Source organism: Wyeomyia smithii, chromosome 2 (genome assembly GCF_029784165.1).
Source record: "Wyeomyia smithii strain HCP4-BCI-WySm-NY-G18 chromosome 2, ASM2978416v1, whole genome shotgun sequence".
Classification (NCBI taxonomy): Eukaryota; Metazoa; Arthropoda; class Insecta; order Diptera; family Culicidae; genus Wyeomyia; species Wyeomyia smithii.
This window is the reverse complement of record NC_073695.1, coordinates 93,836,221-93,861,490: the sequence shown is the minus strand read 5'-3', so window position 1 is coordinate 93,861,490 and position 25,270 is coordinate 93,836,221. Positions and strand designations below refer to the sequence as shown.

Below are 25,270 nucleotides of genomic sequence, written 5' to 3'. Positions count from 1 at the left end.
AGGATTCTGATTGTTTTCAGAGGAAAATGTTCGAAAAAATTGAAGCTATTCATATAATATCATATTTTTGAAAAAATTATACAAAATCAATAAAATTATCATGAAAATCAGGTTTTTTCAAGAGCATTAAATGAGCATTAAATTATTATGACCATTCTACAACAGTTTTTTGCTTAAAAATGCTGTTTCTGGCCAATGTTCTGCTAACTTTTTTCTTAAGCTAGCATAACAATATTTTGAAAAAAATATATTTAATGAAAAATGCACCTAAGTTATTGAAACTGCTCGCATATAGGAGCATTTAATTGGTATCTAATCGTATCAAACGGATTCTGATTGTTTTCAGAGGAAAATGTTCGAAAAAATTGAAGCTATTCATATAATATCATATTTTTGAAAAAATTATACAAAATCAATAAAATTATCATGAAAATCAGGTTTTTATAAGAGCATTAAATGAGCATTAAATGTTTTTGACCGTTATAGAACCGTTTTGTGACTAAAAATGCTATTTTCGTATATTGTCTGCTAGCTATTTTCTTAAGCTAGCAAACAAATACATTTTTCAAAGAAATGATGGAGCATTAAATTCGGCGATATGGCATTAAATGAGCATCGAATGAGCACTAAATTTTCATGCTATTAAATCTTTGTTCTGCTGACTTTGTACTTCCAGCTTAAGAGACAGTAGTTCCAGCTTAAGAGTAGTACGAACAAGTGATACAACAGTATGACGACGCTCGGATTAACGGCCCCAGACCCTTTTATTCCCCGAATTTTGTTTTTTTAAACGGCACACGTTCTAGTTCTGAAGCAATTCCAACCAACTCATATCAGAATATCAATAAAAATTTTCGGTTTATCAATAACGTCAAAAAAAAAACGACCGTAACGGAATTCTCCGCTGTCTTCAAAACGGGAAAAAGTTGTAACCAACGATGAGTAACACTTTGAATGATTTGTTGTTCAGACGAAATTTAGTAAATATCATTCTTGAGATGATTCTTCCGTGAACCAACAAATATAAGATGATAAAAAAACTTTACCGGCACAGCAAAGCATAACACAAACTCGATTTGGTTCCAGTAACGCCTCATGGTTGATTCACGTTGGAGTTCTCGGAAACCAAGAATCGATGTTTATCTCAAGAGCAAATTGAACTAACTAATCTGCGGTTCATGCATTTATTAATGAGTTCATTTTCGCTCCAATTTCCTTGAATCAACGTTAAGTCAGCAAACACTTTATTGTTCTGAATGCTAAAAAATATCAGGGAATTTAATTGTGAAAACTTTTTCGTCACCCTGTAAGTGGATTCATTACTAAAATCAATAGTGTTGTTCTAACAAAAATGATATATGTAATATTTATTTGACATCTATAATATCAACATCACTGGCACAGAAATAACAACATGGAAAAAAAAAACATCTAGATGTTGAAAACAATTTGATTGTGTTAGAAGTAACAAAAACATTCGCGAGCTATCTGTACCGGTCGTAAAGAAGAACAACACTAATTGCAGTGGAAACTCCTCAGAACCCCAGCAAGGAGCCGCCGATTCGGCACACAACGATAGTGCCCTGCTACTGATGGATCAGTTTAAAGACCTCGAAGTAGCAGTAGCAAAAGACACCTCGATTAGTGTTTGGTGACGGGTTCGGATCCAAGGCTGGAGACGCGTAGGCCCACATCTTCACGTTACTCACACTGATTCCGCTGGAGTTCGGAAACTGACAGCTGCCCACATATACATACACACACACTGTGAACAGCCTCCGGAGAGTGAGTACTTTGACATAGCAGTTTCAGCGCTGAAGAATTTGATGATGTGGACGAGAAAACGGAACAGCGAAAAAAACCTGATGCTGTGAGGAATCTGTGTCGGGAGCATCTCGTCGGTTAGTATGTAGGATCTGGTTTCCTACAAAAAAATGTGCTGGAATTGAAAGGATTCCAAAAAAATTTTTTCTACTGCTTTAAACGACACGGTCGAATCGAATGTATTAGAAAAAAAAAACATTTATTCAAGGAAATATGATCTCACTGTAGGGAACCGGTTCCGGTGATTTTCAGGCTATTCTTCTTACTCATGTATCGTGAAGTCGATATTTAGTTGCTGAAAGTATTCGGCATTGAGAATGGATGGCTAAGGTTCTGTTTAATGTTGAAATATCATCGATTTATATTCGCAGTTCTAATTCTGAGTTGTTTTTAGATGTTTTGAAATGTTGAAGCAGCAATATTCATATCAAATTCTACAGTCGAAATGGCGATAGGTTTCCGCAGTGAATAAACAGCAGGAAATAAGTTAAAAGTGAAAAAAACGCTGAAACTTCATTTTACCGACCCGCCACACACTCACAAAAGATCGCACCGAAACCAGCGAACCATGACCGCATCGCAGTTCAAAATGAATAAAAAAAATCAACATGTTCATGCAGCCCGGTTCAAGCAGATTTCTCACCCACAGTTCCGCTTCTAGACAAGCGGTTCTGCAGTACAATTCTACCAGTCGCAGAATCATTGACTTAAAACCGACTGGTTGGTGTCGTTTTTCGTACATGCTCTTGCGACAAGAGTTGCAAGGGTTGAAACTTTTTTTTTGTCACGGCCACTTGACCGTGGCACAAAGGTTCACTTCTTCCTGTTCGAAATGGTTGACTTATCGTTTTTGACGCTCAAACGCATTGATGAATTGATATCATTGTTTCGAAATGAAATATATTTGAACTTTTTTAAGACAAACAAATACAAAAAGACTTAAAACTTCTTAAATTTATTAAATGTAGAAACAAATAGTTGAGTAATTTTACAATTTCGTTCATTTTGACCTGTCGAAGCAACGGTTACGAAAGCTAAAGGTCTTCAACCTCAACATATTGCGGGTGTACTCATTCGTAATTTTTTTACCTGATATTATTCCATGCTCCATGTTTATCTTTTTTGCTCACATTTCTCGTATACGAAATTACTGTTTTCCATTTTTTTGCCTGTGCATCATCAGCCCATTTGTTTTGAAGCGAAATAAAATGCAAAAAATCGATCATGCTGGAGAAAGAAATTGAGACACCACATCGATGACGTTAACTTTCCACCTGCAATTGTTCAGGTTGATAAATATCTATCGGTCGTAGAGTCGTAGTCTAATAGTATGATTGCCTAGTAAAAATAAACACAATGTTTCGTCTCGCCAGCCAGAAGCTAAACAGTTTCAAGCGTCAAGTTCGATCCTTCAAAATTACTAACTGTTTATCCGGCAGCTGTTCGAGCTACCTGGTTATTTAGTTTGCAACACTCTTCGCTTGATTGCCGCTTCTTTCCTCGTCGCGGTTGAAATCTAGGCCATTCGTCAGACCAACACATTTTTACGGTGCTCTTGTAACGTCTCCGGAAGGGTTCGGCCTGACAGTGCATTTTCGTTCGGACTCATAAAACTGAAGCAGTGAAAACGCACAGCCAATTCTATGTACGCTCTCTTATCGACATCGGCTTATCGTGCTCCAGCTGCGTGCGTGAATGTTCAGCAAGAAACTCGGCTCGTATCGTTTAACACACTGGCAAACCATGGAGGAAATCTATAAGACATTAACGAACTGTTGCTTCAAGCGATGTGATTTTGAAATATGATTACGCTGTTTACTCACCGGACGGAAATGGGCTGCGTTGGGAAGTTGAACAAAAATCGTATGAAAGTTATACGCAGGGCAGAGCGAACCTTGACACCACATCATTGAGTTTATAGTTTGTTTCTTCGATCTTTGTTCTATTTTTTGGCTTTGTCCCTTTAACCTCTCAGCTGATCTCGGGATACGAATTTGGTTCAACTAAAGAATCGTTGTATGTTCGAATTGCGACTGGATTTGATGCTCTTTGAACGCTATAACAGCGAATTTAATGCTCCGTTATTTCTTTGGAAGCGCTTTGTTTTGTTATTACGATAGTAAGTAAGCAAAATGATATTCGAAATCAGCATTCATTCGAATATCAGCATTTTTAACCAACAAACAGTTTTATGATGACCACAACAATGTAATTCTCTAGACCAACCCTGAACTAAATGATACTTCCATATATTTGTTTGAATTTTCCGAAAATATAATAATCATGTCCCTGAAGCTAGAAGTACAAAGTAAGCAGAAAAAATAGATTATCCAAGCATAGATTTATCTTTATTTATTTTTTTTAATTACATCTTGATATTATCTGCTGGATTTATTTTTCACTCTAAATAATAAACTACACTGAATATTTAAAACTAAATGCACACGCAAATAACATTTGAATATTTGTGATTGATTTTTTTTATCCTCGCTTATTTTCCGTCGGTCTATCTCCGCCACTGTTGTTTGTGCCAATCACCGAAGCCCGGGAGGCGACTCCACCCTGGACCCTAACTTACGACCCGTTGATTAACGGACCGGCGCCAACGGCTTTACTTCCTCATGCGATGGAAGGCGTGATCCTAGAGATTTTTCGCCTCAGAAAATATCCCGGTGTCGGCTAGGATTGAATCTAGACCAGTTGGGTTGGTTGTGAGTGGATCACGCCACCTCACAACCATCGACACCTATGTTGGCGTTGGGATTCGAACCCAGGCTAGGCCTCCGCCGTATATTTATGATTGATATATTTGATCAATTTGGAACGTCACTGTTTCAATGGTTTATGCTAGTCTTACCCAGTACCTTTCAAATAATGTATAATTAAATTTGATTCTGTATACGAACTTCAAATTCCCTAACGCAGTTGATCTTATTGATATTATTCCCGTCGTTTCTGAGGTGAATCCGACTGTAGAATGACCAAACACCATTGAAATGTTTTTTTTTTTTTAATCGCGATGATACCTAGAGGCCATAATCAAAACTCAGACACCATTTTAAATCCAGTTGGCTGCTTCCGGTTGCCTGAATACAACCTAAAATGGCAAAAATATTGCTTAATAATATGGGTACCTATATGGGTACTAGTGGAGATGACGACTTTCAGTTTCCGTAAGCAGCGCAAAGTGACCAAATATCATCCAATAAGAGTATTTGTGGAAGCGGGATGATGTTCATATGCTTGAAACCGGCCACAGACACCATTTTTAATCCAAGATGAAAACTAGAACTCCCACTTGGCTCTAAGAACGTAGAGATCGATCCAGCCATCTCTGAGAAAAATGAGTAAGTTTAAAAAGTCCCCAGAGTACATTTCTTTTCATAATTTTTGAACCACAGTTACTGGGATAATGAAGTTTCGTGATTTTCATAATTTTATACAAAATGCCTAAACTAATAGTCCCATTATAATGAAATTCAATAGCAATCTTGACACTAAGATTGTGAGGATCGGTCTAGCCATCTCTGCAAAAAGTGAATTAGATTAAAAAGTTGCACATATACACATACCTACAGAAAATGCTCAAAAAGTTGAGTGGTATATAACATTCGGCCATTTGGATCACTTTTCTACCTTTAGTTTTGCCAGTGTTTGCTCTACCCAGGCCCGGATTTAAGGGGGAGCCACGAGGGCAAACGCCCAGGCCCCCCTAGTCCTACCCCAGAAGTCGTCTCCGTTCAATTCGGCCCATGGCTGCAGCTCGCCAGCTCATCTGCGGAGGCCCCGCAGGTCGTCTTCCACTTGATCGAGCCACCATGCTCGTAGCGCGCCCCGTCGCTTCGTTCTAGATGGGTCGTTATCCACAAACCATTTTCACCGGGTTGTCGTCCGACATCCTTACGACATGCCCAGTCCACCGTAGTCTCCCGATGTTTAACGTTTGAACGATGAGTGGTTCTTCCAGCAGCTGATGCAACTCGTGGTTCATCCGCCTCCGCCACGATCCATCTTCCATCTGCATCGAAAACCTCAAGGGCGAATGGCCACTTTCTTTTTAAGGTACCAGAATATTTTTGAATTTATTTATTATTTAAAAAAAAATGGAAAATGCAGCTAATTTATTAAAGCAACCTGCGTATGGAAGTATTTAATTGATACCTAATTGTAAAGAAACGTTTCTGATCGTTTCCAGAAGAAAATATTCAAAAAATTGGAGCTATGCATTAATTATGAACATTTCATTTAAAAAAAAACGTTTATTGAGCATTATTTATTTCGATCGTTATAGATGGCCAGATATAATAGTTATAGTAATAGTTATAGCTATAGTTTGTTAGATAAAAATGCTACTTTCGTATATAATGCTTCGATTTTTTCACCTTGCAAGTGCTCGGCAGGGTACCCGGGTACCCACAAAATTAAATCCGGATCCTCGGGATCATGTTCCATTTTTCCAGGCACTTTTCTCATACATTTAGATATCACTGGCAATGTTTTTCATGGTATAATTATTGTCGGTGGTGGATTCAACAACAAAAAACATTGTGAAAACATGGTAATAACAAGAAATGTTCGCAAGCTTACAGTTAAAGTACCATGTTTTTTATGGTTACAATTAAAAATATAGTCCATTTACAGTTCTCACCACAAACTACATCGTAAATTTTTTTTCCGGGGGTTTATGAGCATCGGATGAGTACTAAATGTTTATGCTACAACTTGTGTGTCCTGCTGATTTTGTACTTTTAGCTTTAGGGATATGTAGTACGTCACTTACTTGTAATGCTTTTTTATTGTTGTTAACTTTGGTGTCCATCAAATAGAAATTGACTCAAAACATAGATGCGCCTCTATCAATTACATAGTCTTATGTGATCCCGACAAACGAAAACATTGTTAAAATTAATTCTATTAGTATCCTAAAACATTATTTAAAATAACATTTTTAAAATAGTACAAATGTGTGTCCAAGAAAGTCCACAGAATTTCCCAATTAATCAAGATCTTGTTACGGTATTTTGTTGACCGTTGACACATTTCACATGATGTGTGAAATCACAAAGAATGTAATTCATTGATTATTTTCAAAGGGCACGAATGACTTTGTTATGCTAAGTATCGATACTATCAATAAGGATCACGATCAAATCTTCACGATTTCAGAACTTTCTACTTCTTTTTTGCCTTTCTCCTAGAAAGGTATAGCAATCACTGGCAAAACCGAAAGTGTGTGTGTGCGTGTGTGTATGTGCAACTTTTTATTCTCACTCACTTTTCTCAGAGATGGCTGGACCGATTTTCATGACATTATTTTCAAATGAAAGATCCCATAAGACCCTATTCAATTTTATTGTAACCGGATTTTTAGTTTAGAGGTTATTTATCAAAATGTAAAACTCATGAAACATCATTATCTCAGAAACTACACAACCGTTTTGAACAAAATTGGTTTCAAATGAACCTAAGCTACCTAAAAAACTCTTAACTTTTGAATTTTATAAAGGTTGAACTAGTGGTTCAAAAGTTATGAAAAGAAACGTGTTCTGAAGACTGTTTAATCTCACTCATGTTTCTCAGAGATGGCTGGACCGATTTTCATAAAATCAGTGCCAAATGGAAGTTCTAGTTGCCCCATAAAACCCCATTGATTTGTTTTACAATTAGTCTTTTACTTTGCCTGTTATGTTCAATAATGTGGAATCCAGCTATGAAAAGGAACATATACCGAAGACTACTTGGACTCACTCACTTTGCACAGAGATGGCTGACCCGATTTCCGCCCGATTGTCTGCCTCATAACACCCTATTGAATTTTACTGTAATCGAACTGTAACCTCGTCTGTAATGTACCGAAATGTGAAAATCACGAACCTTCATTATCTCAGAAACTACACAATCGATTTGAACAATATTGATATCAGATGAACGGGCTAGTTAAGGGTTAACTGATGAATTATGATTGAACATGTGGTTTCAAAGTTTGGCTGCCCTATACGTTCCCATTTCATTTGATTATAGTCGAACTTAAGCAACCGTTATGTATTGAATTGCTAATAAAACAACGAAAGTGTAATCAAAGATCAAAGATTACACAACTTATTTGAACATAACTAGTGTCATACGAACGAGTTATCCCTCAAACTTACAAATAACAAACTTCATAACAATTTGATATGTGGCTCAAAAGTTATGGAAAGAAAAGAAATTCAAAGACTATTTAAAATTATACCTGCTTTGATCAATATATGTGGCCTCAACATAATTTAAATGTGGTATCGTACTATTTGAACGTTTCCGATATCGCTCGTGATCAAATTGTCGCCAAACTTCCTCATTCTGCTTCGTGCTGTGTTTCTGACGCTCACAGAAAAATAATACGCTAGTTACTTATACCACAGTTGAGCGAATCGAAAGTGGTGAATAACTGTAGTGAAAATACATAAAAGTACACCACGAAATGCACTGCTGAATTCGATAGCATTCGATGAGCAAACATGCGTGACGGACAGCTGGATTAATTTTTTCAGCTCGTGATGAAGAGCAAACAACGCAGTCTACTTTCCTTCTTAGATGGTCTCCTCATTTGATATATGGTTAAGAGACACACATTGCCTTAATATAATTTAAATGTGGTATCGTACTATTTGAACGTTCCCGGTATCGCTCGTGATTAAATTGTTCGAAATTAAGAGTCATTTCTTTCATTTCGCTATTTCTCAAGCACTAACACTACGTTAAATTTCATATTTAATACTTCAATTACAACCACTAGGTGGATTATATTAGTTTTTTTTTTCTTATTCCGTCGAATGAATGCAATCAATAAATTAATTCCCTAATCTTCAGGGAAATAATGAAACATCCGAGTTAACAACTACTAAACATTTTGCAAGAAAGATTTAGTGATAAGTCAAATCCTCAAAATCTAGGTTATGTGCCCTTATCATTATGTGTCGCGGAGACATTCACTCACTGGGAACTGGAGAGGACCAGGAGTAGATACGAGTTTGTTTTTTCAAAAACGATGGACTTTTGAAGAGGAATATATGTAGCTTGAAAATAAAACAACCCAAACGACCCAACAGCGATAATTTGAACATTGTGTCAGAAAATACCGAATGCAAACAGATGAATAACAGTTTAAAGGTCATGGTAATGTTCTGCCTTAATTTGCTTAAATTGTTATTTTGTGGAATTCAAATAATTTTCAAAAATTCGTGAAATTGAGCGAACTTTTCATAAATTGCACCTTATTAACTTGCACATATCGTAGTAAATACAACACAATATTTTCAACATATTGAAACATGCGTTTTTTCCGATAGCTAAATGATCGTTTTGGTTTTCCTCGATCGAGTTCAGCTTTGACCGCGGAACTTTTCCGAAAGCTCCCTAGATAAATGGAGAAGATTATTTAAATGAAATTCCAGTGTCTCAACTGCGCTGTCCAGCTCCAAAATCATTAGAATGCAATTATATTGCGTCCATCGAGTCGTCGTTAGCTTTCGGTAGCAGGCCTTCCTTCGAGTTGTGTGTGTTATACCACTGACACAATTGGATGTTAAATCAGGTGTTTCCAACAAATGTTCCGAAGGTTTGCAGGTACAGTAGGTTTCCGTTTTTGGCAACAAAATTTTAAATTTCAGTTGCCAAAACTGGCACCATGCCAAAAAAGGAAACCTTTTTCGTCATCAATATATTCAATTTGATACTTCAAAATTATTATGAAAATTATTTATTTATATGATTCAATGGGTTTTTAACAAAATTCGTCTTGTATAACGTACAGTAATAACAAAATTAAAATTTGTCGTCACTTTTTTCCTCTCGCAGCGCTTGTACAACAGTGTCTGTCACGTCAAACTCTCTGTTCCATTTGAAAGCAAATGAGTGTAAAGGCCCAAACACAAAGGATACGTTTGCGTTGCGTTGACGTTAATTTGACAGAAAATGTATGTGCTAACTGTCGAATTGCCGCAAACGCAGCCGCAACGTATCCATTGTGTTCAGGCCTTAAAAGAAGGCTGGTTTTAAATTGCCAGACCTGTTATATACGACAGTGCGCTGCTTACAGTTGGAGTCAAATACACGTTAAACTTAAGTTACTCATTAATAAGAGAAATTTCACCCATATTTGAAAAAGCTGGTTTTTTATTGAGTAAAATTTTTGCCCATTTGATGAGTAACAGCTCTTTTGATAAATTTTTAATTGATTTTCAAAATTTGAATTTTGCGCTTTGTGAAATATCACTCTAGGGGAACTGCATTTAATCAAGCTTGCTTTATTTGAAATCAGTGGTGGGCACCATTCCGCTAATTCGCTAATCGCTAATTAGCGACGCTAATATTCAGTTAGCGGTTTAGCGATTTTGCTTATTTTTGAGCTGGTTAGCGGACTGTTAGCGTCGCCAAATTTTTGGCCTTCGAAACGCTAATCGCTAATTCGCTAACTTTGTCGATGCGACTGGCCCTCCCAATAGAGCTGTCACGAGACGGCTCAAAAAGAATTAAGAAGAAGAAGAAGCTAACTTTGTAGACAAGCGAAAAAAAAATATTTTCGAAAAACTGTGAATCGCTGATGACGTACATAAATTGATTAGAATGATGAACATACCTTACAGCGAAGATTACTTTTGGAACATATGTTTCTTAATTGTCTAAAATTCCTCTCTTTACGACACAAGTACAAGTCAGTCTTTCACTCCAAAATGAGGTTCCAGTTATCGTATGAGACACTGCAGCTTTTTGAAGAATAATCTCAAGGTGATCTAGATTAGATTTTCGGAACACCGAAGATTCTTGCATATTGCAATCCGCTAGAAATTACAGCAACTTCGGTTTTATTTTTCCGGTTTGGTCAGTAGTGGCCAAAACACGTCCAAGTGTCCAAATACCGATCGCCAAAAGTATTTTTTGCAAAAAAATTGAAGTTTGATATGTCGCAAGCAAGGTTTCGCCACCGTTTTCAATCTAGCGTGTATCTCTTAAAGGGTACTTACCCCACGGTTTCCCTTGATGAATCTAGAACAACGGAAAATTTCGAAATGGCCCCTACTGTCTCAAAAACTATGATAAATTTGTAATCTTTTGAAAAAGGTTCGACTAAATTCGGTTTAGATCTTGTGGAATGGCAGGTAAAATGGCAGGTTTTCATTTTTTCGGCTCTGGAGAGGACAGGTACGCAAGTGTTAAAAACATTCCTAAAAGTATTTATTTAACGTTCAAGCAGAATCACTCTTATTGCTTCTTGTTTTCACAAAATTCTCAAGTATGACCATTTTGTGGATTTTGAACCTCTTAATGTAAATAGCACTCAAAACTAATTATTTTGGTTTGTTTTCATGAGCAAAAAAACATAACCATATAACAATCTACATATTAATAAGTTAGCGATTAGCGAAAGTTCCGCTAATATGGGTTAAGCGTTTAGCGTTTAGCGATTATCGAGCTAAACTTTCCAGTTAGCGGATTAGCGATTAGCGTCGCTAAATTTTCAGTTAGCGGTGCCCACCACTGTTTGAAATATATTATGAAAAACATATACTTTGCGTGTAAACAAACAGAAAAAAGAAGACAAAAGACCTAGCGGAGGAATTCCATCGTTACAAAATCATTGACAGAACAGTCTCCACATAACTAAGCATATGTCTACGGAACACATAGGAGTAAACGGAAACCTACTGTACCTACTATGAATAATGCCGAACAAATTTTGTCAATCTTTCCTTTCCAACTGCACACCTCGGTTCTGGTCACGACTTGGCAGCTTATTCGTCATGGTCGGCGTCGTTGTAGTCGTCGTAGGTCACACATTCCTGTGTAGACACAACTGGGACCCCCAAATGGGTACTGGCGTACGTGTTTGTGCGCAAGTGGCGCGGAACAAACCTGTTTCGCTCAGGTTCCACCTTTTCAATTGCTATTTTTTCGAACGACGCTATTCTAATTCAACCGCCAGAAGCGAATCCAACCGCAGATCGTTTCGAGGTGCGCAGTTTCAGTGTTTTCAAGGAGACATTGCCGCAGTGAGAGTGTAGATACTATTTGGCGCACACTGTTTTAAAATTCTACATGCACATTTGTGACGTGTCACATGCCGATCGCATTCTGTACTAGCCAAAGCAAACGCTTCGTGCCAGGCAGAAATATTGCAATGAATACAAATGGATCGTGCGGTACTTGCTTGTGCTACCTGGTACTTACTGAGGTTACGTGAACCAGGAGAGAATGCGCAGTATGCGCACGTTGTGTTCAGTATAAATATGGACAACAATCAGGTCGGTGTTTGATTCTTGGTTTACTGAAACATTTGTCGCCATATCAGTTGCATTTGCTTTATGAAAAAAAAAATCATGGAGAAAAAAGTTTTTCTAGAGTTCGTTTTCTACGAGCTATATGGAAATATATGTTATTATTTGTGCGAGAGCGAGACTGAGACAGATCTAAGTGGAGTTAGTGCTCCGATCCTCAATTGAATGAGTTGATCAATTTACTTATATATGGAACACATTTTATACATAACGTTTGATCTACGTATCAATCGAAAAAAAAATCAATTGTGATCAACTAATCACTATTGAATTGATAAAAAGCACTCGCAACTGACCTTGACAAAATGACCTACTAAAAGCTCATTTCAAGATGGCTTGACAAAGTATTTTTTTTAATTCTTTTAGCACCAATATTTTGTGGTTAATTTGTGGTTTCGAAATCCAATTTGTGGTAATTTGTGGTTGAGTAATTCCTGAGAAATTTTCAGAAAACTGAGTCAAGCCATCTCTGAAAATGATTTCGCTTCAAATGAATCGGACAACGATGATATATACATCAAAAGAAAGCTCTTAATTTGTGGTTCACGAAAATGTAGTTCTTATAGGCATACTTCATATTAAAATAATTGAAAAACTATAATTTAAATTTTTGAACATTGTTTACCTCTTGTTGTCAACACCGACCGTACGCGGCGTTGGATGAGCATAGTACTGGCACCTGCCGATGTTAGTGCTAGTGGGTTATCTAGAACATATCGACAGTCGTTCATATATATGACATACAGTTGTCGCTGCCGTTGAAAACTTTTTTGTTTTATTATTCAGGGGGTAGTTGTAGTAGCATATTCCTGAGACGAGAAAATATCAAATTTTAATTCTAGTCAGGACTCACACCTTTGGGCATTTACCATGCGTTTCAACCGTTTCTTACAGTTCTAAGGCCCATTCCCGACCTTCAGGCATCATTCCGGTTTCTAAAATACCCAACAGTCGAATACAGTTGCGTAGTTGGTTACCAAAACATTATTATATTTATCGAAACAAAAAATTGTTCTATATTTTTATCAGGCTGTAATTTATTCCAAGAGTTAAAACGTATGTGCCAATAGATTTTAACATATAATAGATTTTGTATGAGAAAGACCAGATCACACCCCTAGGTGTATTAACTTATTTTGAGGAAATTTACATAAAACACACGGAGGCTTGTCAACTACAAATATCTGCTAATTGATCAACATTTGCATTTCGCAGCAAATCTGCACATATAGTATCCCTGCTGTTTTGATTCGCGGTGAAAAAAATCGCCAATTCGGCAACTGGGTTTCATATGTCAGAGGTGCCAGATCTCTTCTCAAAGCGCAATGTTGACTAACATTCGACTTATATAATCGGTGGTGACGGTGAAAGTCCTTAAGAATAGTGAAGTGCTTCGCAAAAACTGTTAAGGTGATATATTTTATGTTTATGTTTAATTTTATACACCTTCACTTATTTTGTTACCTATACACAAGGTTTGTTGAACTCCGGGTAAAAATCACTCACAGCATTCTTAATTCATTCATTGGCAATAGAACAAAAAATCGTATAGAAATAAACACGTTCTTTTTTGTACCTGATTGCAATACCTCTCAATGTGGTGTTACCTTTCTTGTTCGTTTGGCTCCAATTTTGACGGTTCGTTTGGCTCACCGCATATCTCTCCCTCTGAGTATCTCTAGTTTCACCATACTCATCGCTACACGAAAGCTTTCTGAGAAAAAATCATATGTTTTACGTTACTCGAACAATACGCACTACACGAAAATGACGAATTGGAAAACGTTACGTGCAGATGACGCAGGTAGATGATAGAATTCAAACAAAGATTTACCGGTTTTCGATATGCTATAGATCTCTTAGCTCTTGATGGTCTACCAGAACCGCGTACGGTCGGTGTTGACAACAAGAGGTAAACAATGTTCAAAAATTTAAATAATAGTTTTTTAATTATTTTATTATGAAGTATGCCTACAAAAACTACATTTTCGTGAACCACAAATTAAGAGCTTTCGATTGATGTATATATCATCGTTGTCCGATTCATTTGAAGCGAAATCATTTTCAGAGATGGCTTGACTCAGTTTTCTGAAAGTTTCTCAGAAATTACTCAACCACAAATTACCACAAATTGGATTTCGAAACCACAAATTAACCACTAAATATTGGTGCTAAAAGAATTGAAAAAAATACTTTGTCAAGCCATCTTGAAATGAGCCTACAAAAACTCCGGCAATAGCTTAACAGGAAAGAAATGTTGTTGACCGATTGACAGTTTCAGTTTTTTTGGCCAAATTTCAAAATCAAAATATAGGGCAAAAATATCATAAATGATAAAATATATCATTTGAATGATTTTCATTTTGAAGAGGTACTAAAAAATATTGAAAGCATAATAAATTATGCAAAACAGGAAGAAGAAAAGTGGACGACATCATATAAAAAGAAAGAGTAAAAAAAAATTAGTTCAACACAAGGCATACAAAACTATAGACCTTCAAGCATTTCGTATACAACGGAATTGCAACTGACCGTAATTGAAATCACGTCTGCATTATTGTTTGTCATGAATGTTGTTCGCCATGAAAACACTAAACATCTATCAAAAAAGACAGACTGGAAGCGCATATTTGCGCAGTCGATACATTAAAGAAAAACTGACAATTCATTGTGCGCTCACGGTACAATGTTTTTTTATAACCACTTTTTGTCGTTCAATATCAACAGTCCCCTTCGAGGATATTATCACAAAAACTGCACAGGTCGCTGTATGTACAACAAATCGGCATAATAGATACTCTGAGAGTGCCCGTACAATTCTATTCAGCGAAAAAAAAAGTTATTTCGAAATATTGCTACCTGCATAACTCATTACTTCGACGCCGTGATATGCGATCAAATGTTACGTACACCTAATGGGTAATTGCACCCTTTTGCGGGCTGATCCAGCAACTCCATCAGTGAGTGCACCGTCGTCGCCGCGACGACGATGACAACGACGGAGACGACGACGGCGAAATCTGATGTCTTCAGCTGAGCCTTGTAACCGCGAATCGTGCAATATGATGCGACAAATACAAATTGGATTAAACGTGCTGTCGTTTGTGTGGCTATCGATCTACGCCTTTCTTACCTTCGAGTACCCGCATTTGCCTTCGGTGCCAATTACACCCAGACAGGCACACATGCTGCGAGAGAAGTTCGTCTGTCGGTACGGCCTCTGCCGAGGCGAAAGCCACCTTTCAGACCAGAAGGGAGGCTACGAACGACGACTGACTTGACTAGGCTGTTTAATAATATATACTTTTTTACATAATTCGATCACGGGTTTCATTCACGATCGATGATGGCGGGCTACAAAGTGTATGCAGCAGAAAACTACTACTCATGTACTGTCGGAGATCAACAGTTACGAGAGGTCGTGAAAAAACTCAAGGTGCGGCCATGCTAGCTTGACATTTGGGTTGAAATCAGGTGTGCAAAATGGTATCCGCTTTGTTTATGTAAATGTCGTTAATACTTCCATATTTTACATTCAGTAATAATTGATGAAAATTATTTGTCATATGTAGAAACCTCAGGCTAAAATTGAGCAATGGCTAAAGTAATCCAATTTTCCTTTTTATCAATCGTGCAAAACTGTTCTCAACAAAAACTTTTGACTCGTTTCACACTACCGATGCAATGGTGTTTCCCAGTGATTTTCACACCAAGCAATATGTGCTGCAACAAAAAGCACTCGCAACTGACCGTGACAAATTGACCTACTAAACCGTGGCTTTCGGCAATAGCTTAATAGAAACGAAATGTTGTTGACCGACTGACAGTTTCAGGCTTTCGGCCAGAGCTGAGAAAACGGTGATACATTCACTTTAATCCACTGCACATACCAAATAGTAGTGACTATTCATCTGATACTCCCGTCTGTTTTGATTCTCACAGGCAAATGTAAACACTTATTAAAACTTGTGAGTAGTAATTGATATCCAATAGTTTAAAAAAAATCACAGTAATCTGAAATATGATACAGCGGCTGCGACCATGACCACATACTATCCTCTCGATCAAATTCCTCATTTGAAATAACAGTGCGTATTAACTAGTAGGTTACTACAAGATCATCTTTTCCGCCGTTTGTCGAAGCGCTCTGCGCAAAAGTAAGTGTGAACTATCACGGAATAAATTCTTTCAAGAGACCCGCTAGAGCCTCTCAAGTGCCTCGCGGTGGAAAAGATGACATAAGGTTTTAATTATGCGCTACTTTGTACTGGCCATAATGGCACTATTGTAATAGCGCAGATAGCAACGAGGATCCCGCGGTTTAAGATACTCCACAGCGTAGGGGCGGTGGAGAAAAAGAAACAGTACATTAAGTCAGAAGAGCGTAGCGGTTTCATGACTTCTCGGGCCGGAGGTAAAGGCACAGATCGCATCTTGGCCCATCATCGCCGCAGTACATAATGCACACATAAGGCGGCGAAGGTAGTTGGGTCGCTCGGTGGGAACCGTGCAGGCAACCTTCTTCGATTAGGGGAGCGTAGAGTAAATTATGCCTTCGTTTTCAAATTTATAAGAATAATTTTCTCTATTGAGCATTTACAAGTCAAATAGCATTGGTTGATTATGACCATCTATCCTTAAGTCCTAATTGACCTCAAGGTTCGAAGACTGTTTTTGTCAGTAAGATTACAAAATTATGTCTGTCTATAGCAGTGGTTCCAAACCTTTTTTGGATTTTGCGATCCCTTTTGGTAAGTACAAAGAGCTTCGCGCCCCTAACAGAATTTCAAATACAAATTTTCTAATTCGATACTGTGCCTTTCGATCTCTTATCATCCTGCACGTCTTTTTTGTTTCATGTCTTGGTCTCAATTTGCACAGAGGTCGAAAATTCCCTCTGACAAAGGTATATAAAGACAAATTTGATAACCTATCAAATTTTCTAACGCCTCCGAACTACCGATCAGGACCCACTGGTCTATGGCCATTGACACCATCTCTGTCAGTCACGCAACTAGCCTAGGATTGTAGCCAATCATATCACGGATTCTACTATGTTCTTGAAGGACGAAGTTGCATTAAACAATAACAGTAAATGTGGTTTACACGCTCAAAATTTTTAGTGTGTTCAGCACTGAATCTGTCTCACCGGATATTGTAGCAGACGCGTTATCGTCTGTTTTCAGTGATGTATTAATAGCCGGATCATTCATTATGGCTGCCGATGAAGTAAGCTAAATCAATCGTATTGTCCTGGACCTGACGATATTCCTGTTGCTCTTTTGAAGGCGTGTTGTGAAGCATTGAAATTTCTAATCACTGTTTTGCTTAATCTCTCTTTACGAAGCCTAAGTTCCCTAAAAGTTGGAAGTCATCGCACATGTTCCCCATATTTAAGAAAATGATTCCACAGTGATGCTCCATATTCTGCTTATGAGCATCACTGTGGAATCACTTTATTGTGCGCATGTTACGTGTAAAAATTTAAAAAAATCTTATGTCACGTGTAAAAAATTACATATCCAGGCCGATCAGTTACAACCAACTTATTGAAAATTACTTTGTTGTATTTGCGCACTATGCAGCAGGGCAATCAAATTAATGCCTTATGCACTGATCTCGATGCGGCGTTAGATCGGGTAGACCTTAAATATTGCTCGCTAAGTTTAATAAACTAGGTGTGTCATCTTGTTTGCTTTCGTGACTAAGCTCTTATCTACGCTCTAGCAATTTTAACTTTAAGTTGGGATCATCTCAATCTTGTTAATTTCATATCCGCTCTGGAGTACCACAAGGTGGCATTTTCGACTCGTTACTTTTTTCACGGTTTATCAATGATGTCACTCGGTCGCTGCTTCGTGAATCCAGATTATGTTACGCTGATATTAAAATCTATTTACTGGTAGAATCTATCGACGACTGGACATCAAAGCTATGTAGATTTGTTTGCTCAATGATGTGACTCTATGTCAATCAGCATTTCAAAATGCTCTGTTATCAGCTTTACCAGCCTTGGTGTGGTGTTGGATGCTCATTTGTCGTTTAGACAATATTATATGACGATTATCAACAAAGCAAATCGACAGCTCGAAATTTTTTTCAGAATTGGACCAGAATTCATTGATCCCGATACTCTGCGTACTCTTTACTGTTCTTCAGTACGTTATATCCTCTAAACTAGCTGTGTTGTTTGGAATCCACGAAGTGATTCACCTATGTTTCTCCATTTTCTTGAACCAGAGTCTCTCGCATTGCTTCAGGGAGAAGGGCGAGTGTGCTTAGTGCACTTCCTTCTTCAGAGTTAGCCTTCACTGACATTTCGAAGGGTGTTCCAACGATTGGTGTTTTGCAGCGTGAGAACGATCTGTGAAGCAGCCGTGATAAGTGCTCCCAGGTGCTTTTCCGGAATAGTATCCGGCCCGCTCACTGTCTAGCTGTTTCGCTCCTTACCTGTGCGAAACGAGAACATACGAAAAGCACATGCTCAGCGGTTTCCTCCGCGCCCGCGCATTGTGAATACATAGGTAACTCCGTGTGGCCAAACTTGTGCAGGTACTGCCTAAAGGAGCCTAAAGGACAGTATCTGTGTCAGGTGGAAGTTAACTTTCCCATGTCGCCTCTCGATTCATCTGGCTATCTCCGGGAGGAGTCGGTGCGTCCATCTACCTGTGGTAGAATCGGGCCATTCCCGCTGCCACCTGGCCAACGAAGTTGACCTTTGGGTGGTCCGTATACCTCTTGTGTCATGTGTCGAAGCACTCTACATCCTCTTTAAGAATGATGCTGATAGGCATCATGCCAGTCAGGACGCATATTGCCTTGTATGACGCACGTGACTCTCAAGCACTTGAGTCTGTAGGTGCTTCCCAGTTTTCCGCGGTAACTCAACGTACCCAACGCTTTCGATCACACGGGTCCGCCATACCTGAGTATGGACGTTACCACACTTGTTAGCTGCTTCAGCCTGTCACTAAATACCGCCGAGCTATTTGACATCATGCGCAATAATGCCGCTATAGTCGTGGAAGCTTTCTTGCAGGCATGGTCGACGTGACTTCTACACGTGAGCTTGTCATCGACCATTACCCCCAAGAGCTTCAAGGATCGCTTTGAGGCGATAGTGCATCCACCGGCACTAATCGACGCCTTCCTTCCGATTTACGATTACTCACTACGACGAGCTCTGTCTTATGGTGCACTAACTCCAGTTTCCAGCAGTGCATCCAATCCTCAACTACGCGTATGAATAGCGCGGCTTTCAACTCGACCTCTCTGACTGACTCACCGTAGACTTCTAGAATTATGTCGTTTGCAAAGCCCACAGTCACCGCTCCTTAAGCTTCAGCACACCGTCTTACATGAAATTTCACAATAGCGAACCCAGGATGGAACCTTGCGGTACCCCTGTGACAATCGGGCGCATTTTGACTCTCGTGTGTTTTGTAGATCAGCTCTCGATTCTGAAAGTAACTTTCCAGAATCTTGTACAGTTGTACCGGCACTCTCAGACTTCTTGGCGCGTAAGGGATAGAATCCCAGCTGGCGCTATTGGACGCGTTTTTCACGTTTAGCGTAACATTTGCGCGATCTATGCGCGTCACTCGCTGTTTTTGGGGCTAGTAGCCGGAAGCCAGGGGTTTGGCTCGTGGTGCGAGAAAAGTCCCTCAACTCCGTGGTGCGAGAAAAGTCCCTGCTCCAACATTACTGGTGCTCTGGCGGGGCTGACGAGCTTCTGGTCTTGGCCGTAACGACCCTATAAGCGTCACCCCATGGATTCGTATTGGCACTGTCGCAAAGTCTATCGAAACAGGCTCGTTTACTGGCCCTAATTGCGCTGTTAAACGTTACCTTAGCGGATTTGAATGCAGCCTGGTGCTTCGATCTTCGCGCATCGGTGCGCGCGCGTTGGATTCTCCGCCTCGCACGAAGCCACGCACTGCGGAGGTCGGCTATCGCGTCGGTCCATTGCTATGCCGGAGGCCTTCCATTTCTAGGCTGATAAGACCTAGGCATGGCGGATACGCATGCCCGCGATAGAGTAGCAATAAGTTGGTCCACACTCAAAAGGGCCCTCCCACCTTCGAGGTCCCAACTTATTACTTCCACAAATACATCGGAACCAAAATGCGATGTCTTCCAGCCGCGAGTGGTTGGGGTATTGGTCCTACCCGTCGCTTGTCACCTCGTGTCCATGCTACAGCTGACCGACTGCCCGGGCAGGAGAGCATAACAAAATCATAACTCATCAATAGTATATTAAGCTATGAGGACTTATCGTGTTATTCGAAAGATATTCACGTCTCAAACATGCATATGAAAATATCATAAAATTTTGATATCATATCTCGATATGCCTTCAATAAGATATTTGAGTTGATTTTAAATATCTGATAAAAAGTAAATTTTTAAGTGAAAATTGTACGTCATTGATTATTTATAATATATTCAGTTCTGCATTCAGTGTTCAATAAGTTGAAAATATTAATCGGTCATTTTCGCGATTTTCAATGCAAATTATTGGTTTGTTATTGAAGTATCAAGCTTTGTTATTCATATGGTCTTGGAGGAACAATATTTTGGTATTATTTTTTGTTATTTTACCAACTATGTAAACCATATTAAGATCAAAATGAGGTGTATTTCCGATATCTGGTTGTGATATTATAATGATATTTTGTCCTGCTCGGGTGGTGGTCGCTATTAGTGTGGCCGTTCTCTACCCTCCAGCTCATGATCTGTTCCGGGCTGCCGAATATCACGTAGATATTTTCAGCACCGATATTGGCCTGATCTATGTTGAGCTTCGCCAAAGCTTTCAACAAGATCTGGCCCCTCTGGTTAGTGTAGCGACTTCCCCACTCAACATCCCAAGTGTTGAAGTCACTCGCCACCACCAACGGCTTTAGACCCGTTAGTTCCGCGGTTACACACGATCGACCATCTTAGCGAACCTTTCTGTAGACCGTCACTGTCCACCTTGGCAACTACGTATCTCTCATTCGAGGTCGACACAATCTCCTGAACCGGGAACCTGCCTGTCGTCATATGACCGTCACCCCGAACTTATCCGCTACCCAGTTACCGTTTCCGGTAGGGATGCGGTAGGGGTTCGATGCGATGGCAATGTCCGACAACGACTCAGTGGCTGGTTGGTATAGCACTTGCTGTGCCGCGTAGCAGTGGTTAATTGCGTCACCCTCACGCCTGCGGTTTAGTAGCCGGCTTGCTAGCTGGGCCTCCTGTGACGTGCTAGGCGTCCCGCAGTCACTCGCTTTATGACCACCGCAGCGTCGATATAAGCTAGATCTGTTGGGCCTACGACTTATGTCCCCTATCGAAGCACCTAAAGCTAACATCGGGCTGCTGGAGGATGCTCAGCGAATATAGAACCTTCAGCTTGATTTTCCTTAGGGCTTTGAAGCGATTCACCTTACCGTGGCTAAATGTACAGTTCTATTTAGGACTGTACATAAGGCGTATCGCTTAGCGACACTTTTCGCGCTTACTATGTCATCAGCCTAAGTCTTCTAAAACATTTTGTTTGTTAGAGTTCCATAGCCCACGGACCACCATGGAATCTCTCGTATATTCAATGGTATCAAACGATCAGAATCCAAAACCTTGTTTGTAGTTCAATATGTTTCTATCAAGACGTTCAACATAGTTTTTCTTGTATTATGCTTTACCGCTGACTTGTTCGTTACTACCGTGTGGTTCACATTTTTTTCAATATTGAAAATTTTTTCAGAAAAAAATAAATAACAATAGGTTTCTTGGCGGGAAAAATTATATAAAAAACTGCCTCTTTTGATCCAACACCCTTACAACCAACTCTTCATAGCTTGGATGAGTTGACTCCATGATCCCCTACTTGCAGGAAAAGATAGATTTTGTACGATTACGTCATCGGTACAACTGTTGTTGCAACATTGTACAGTGTGGAATGCTTGCCGCAATGATTTGGAATCGGCAAACCACTGTGATTCAATGTAAAATACTTTTCATCATTTATAATACAATAATCCGGCAGGATACTTAAGATGTTTTTGTTTGTATTTTTTTCAGGTAAGCATTCTAATGACGGAGCGGTAACCCAACGTACAAGGTAGCGAAAAATGCAAGAATGATCCGTTGATGTTGATCGAGCTGATAAAAGCCTCATTAAGAACACATATACTTGATAGGGTCTCATTGATGCCTGTGGCTAAAGTAATTTTAAAACAGCGTGCATTAAAAACGTGTGATAAATTACGGTAATCGTTTCCATTTGGAGAGTTATGGAGGCCAATGCTTGCGCTCTGACCGCTAGCCAAAATTTGAGTCTAACAAACTCGTTTGACTCACGTTTGTCGAAGATTCTTAGTGTGTCAGTTTGAATTGTGCCCGTCAATTTTGTCAGGGTCGAGATCACGTGATTGTCTTACTTATGTACAATTTTGAACGACGACGTCGCCAGGAGCTTCGAATACTTGTTAATATAGCAATACTTGTAACTTGTTTTTGATTATTCATAATTCAAAACTATCAATTTGCTATCCCAAAATAATAACACAAAAAGAGATCCAAAAACATAGAATAAAGTTAATATACGATACATTTTTAAGTTGCCTGGCGGTATACCTTTCTTTTCAAACGAAAAGGCCTACACTTTGAAAGGGATAGTAAACGATATAATAGGACAAAACCGTCTGGAAGAGCGGAAAAGCTTTTATCATAATAGAAATAGTAAACCATTCGTAGCTACCCTCAAGAGGTCCACCTTCCGCTAACCGGAGCGATAACGTTTCTTCCTCTGTTCACTGTGAAACTAGGTGCATTCGCCTTGTTCCTACGGGTATGGCGATTGCTCAACTATGAATAGTGAATTTCCGGAACGTCGCCGCTGGCAAACTACTCCAGTTAGCGAATGATATCATTATTTCACTTGTGGCGACGCAAACGCGCGACTAGTGCCAGCCAGAGCGAAGCACAGCTGAATGAAATCAAGGATTACGTATACCAGCATACGACAGCGACCAGCCACACTGGAGTCCTTCAACAATCAGCACCCATCTGCATACCCCGCGGGAGTCGCACTATGTAGCGTCTGTCTGGGTCGCGAGTTTTTAAATACTTATCAGTAACGCTACGAGAATCGCACACAGAGTGCGCGAGTATTGTGATAACAAGAAAACTGATCGCTAAGTTTTATTAATTTCAAACACTACTTACACCCATCTTCACTTGTTGGGCTTGATAAATATTTACTTTTCCGTTCGCTCGGTTTTGTTTTTGTTTTCTCTGCGCTTTCCAGAAGGTGCGGCTACCGGTCTACGGTGGTAAAGTCTGTCGGTTCAGATGTTTGTGCCGCAGCAGTGCCGCTCAAATTTATGGAAATATTCAACTTAAAAAATGAGTTTGATTTAGAACCACTATATTTCGATTTTTTTTTTTTCGATCGGTAGTGCTTTATTCGCAGCTTTCAACCTTTCGCTGTTTTGGCCACAGTACGTGAAGCACAATGAATTACGCCTCAAGAAAGATTATATTATCTACCTAAAGCGATGTTCTATTAGTTGAGTGTTTATTTAAAAATCTAAATTTACATCACGAACCCATCCAGCTGGCCCCGACACTATTACAATTTTACTAGATCAATCCGACCAACTTCATTGCAGGTGCATTGCCCTCGTATGCAAGATTCAAGGTCCGCGGCAATCTGTTTTCGATATACTCTCGATTCTCAGCGACTTCGCCACCCAGACTCGGACCGATCCGCCTGAGTGCATCCGCCTGTAACTGGGTAAACAAACTCCATCGTGCAACGTGATGCAGAACAATAAAACGTTTTGTTTACTTTGGAAACCCCAATCGCACATTATAGTAGCAGGGCTTCCATCAAAGAACATACATCGAAACAACAACAGACGGGGTTTTGTGTTTTCGAGAAAAATCACACATGCACTACAGTCCAGCATCCAACACGTTTCAAACGCGACGGCCGGCTTCACGCTCTCATTAGTCTTCGGCACCGTGGACTGGACCGGAGTCTCGATGATACCATAAATGGCCGAAGGAAGCTGCGGTTATTGCCATATAGGCAGCATAACATATGCATGTGGAGAAACGGGCTGCATCGAAGTGCGGGGGAAAAGCAATACCAAATTGGAGTTAGCAATAACACCGACACGCCATACAGAAAGGCCAAGGGAAGTATTGAAAGCTCTGTAAAATCTGTACCTCCCACCCTCACCCATTTCCACCGAAAGCGTTCAATCAACGCTGGCAACATGCCATTTTTAAATAATGCATTTGCCTTCCTCTTCTTCCCATCGCTTTTCCGCGGCCAATTTCAGTGAGTTCATATATCTCGCTAAGCCGCTTTCTATTGTTATGTTGTCAATATTGTGCAGCATTTGTCCGGCTGTGCCTATGTGTGTCTGTCGGCATACTACTGCCATACGGCCGGTGACTGGATGGCTGCAGTTCATTGCCTTTTTTCGAGTCTTGGTCGGCCGACCCATCGCTATGACTGTGTTGCAGCAGCACTACTTTTGCATAAAACATAAGTATTGCTACCGCTGGTGGTGGTTAAATGTAGCGAAGCGAGAAATCCGATCTAGATAACGATGGCACAGGGCTAAAATATCCTTTCAGTGTGCCTGCAAGTCTAACTGCCAGCGATCGATATCTCCTGGTAGTGGATGCTGTAGATGATACTAAGAGCTGGAAAATACTGATATGGTAAGCTATTGTACTGGATTCGGCTGTTGGGTGCTGTTGTTCTAGCAGAGAGTTACTTTTGTTGGATAGTTGTTTTTTTTTTCACTCATTAAAACTTTTCGTCAAAGAGCTAGAAGATATACTTGCAATAGGTCAATAAACTTGTTAAAAATTTTACAGTGGAGAAGATGTAGTGTGGGAAATAATAACGAGGAATATCGGGTTACTTTTTTGACCGGAATATGACTTATCCAACGCATATAAGACTTCAAACGGAAATTTAAACTAATTGCACATTGAAACTTGTTAAATGTAAAAGTATTTGGAAAACTTGTATATAGAGGTATTGGCTACAATTTTGCAAATACAAATATTTTTTTTTGTTTTTTTTTGTAAGCTTATCAAAATTGTATCGAAATAATCTGAGCTCT

General features: G+C 39.4%; 1 protein-coding gene across 15 annotated transcripts in view; it reads left to right on the top strand.

Annotated features, from left to right (window-relative positions):
* The window catches only part of LOC129720713 (formin-binding protein 1-like), a 142,240-nt gene that overhangs the window by 12,521 nt on the left and 104,449 nt on the right, over nt 1–25,270 (top strand). The window lies entirely within an intron of this gene.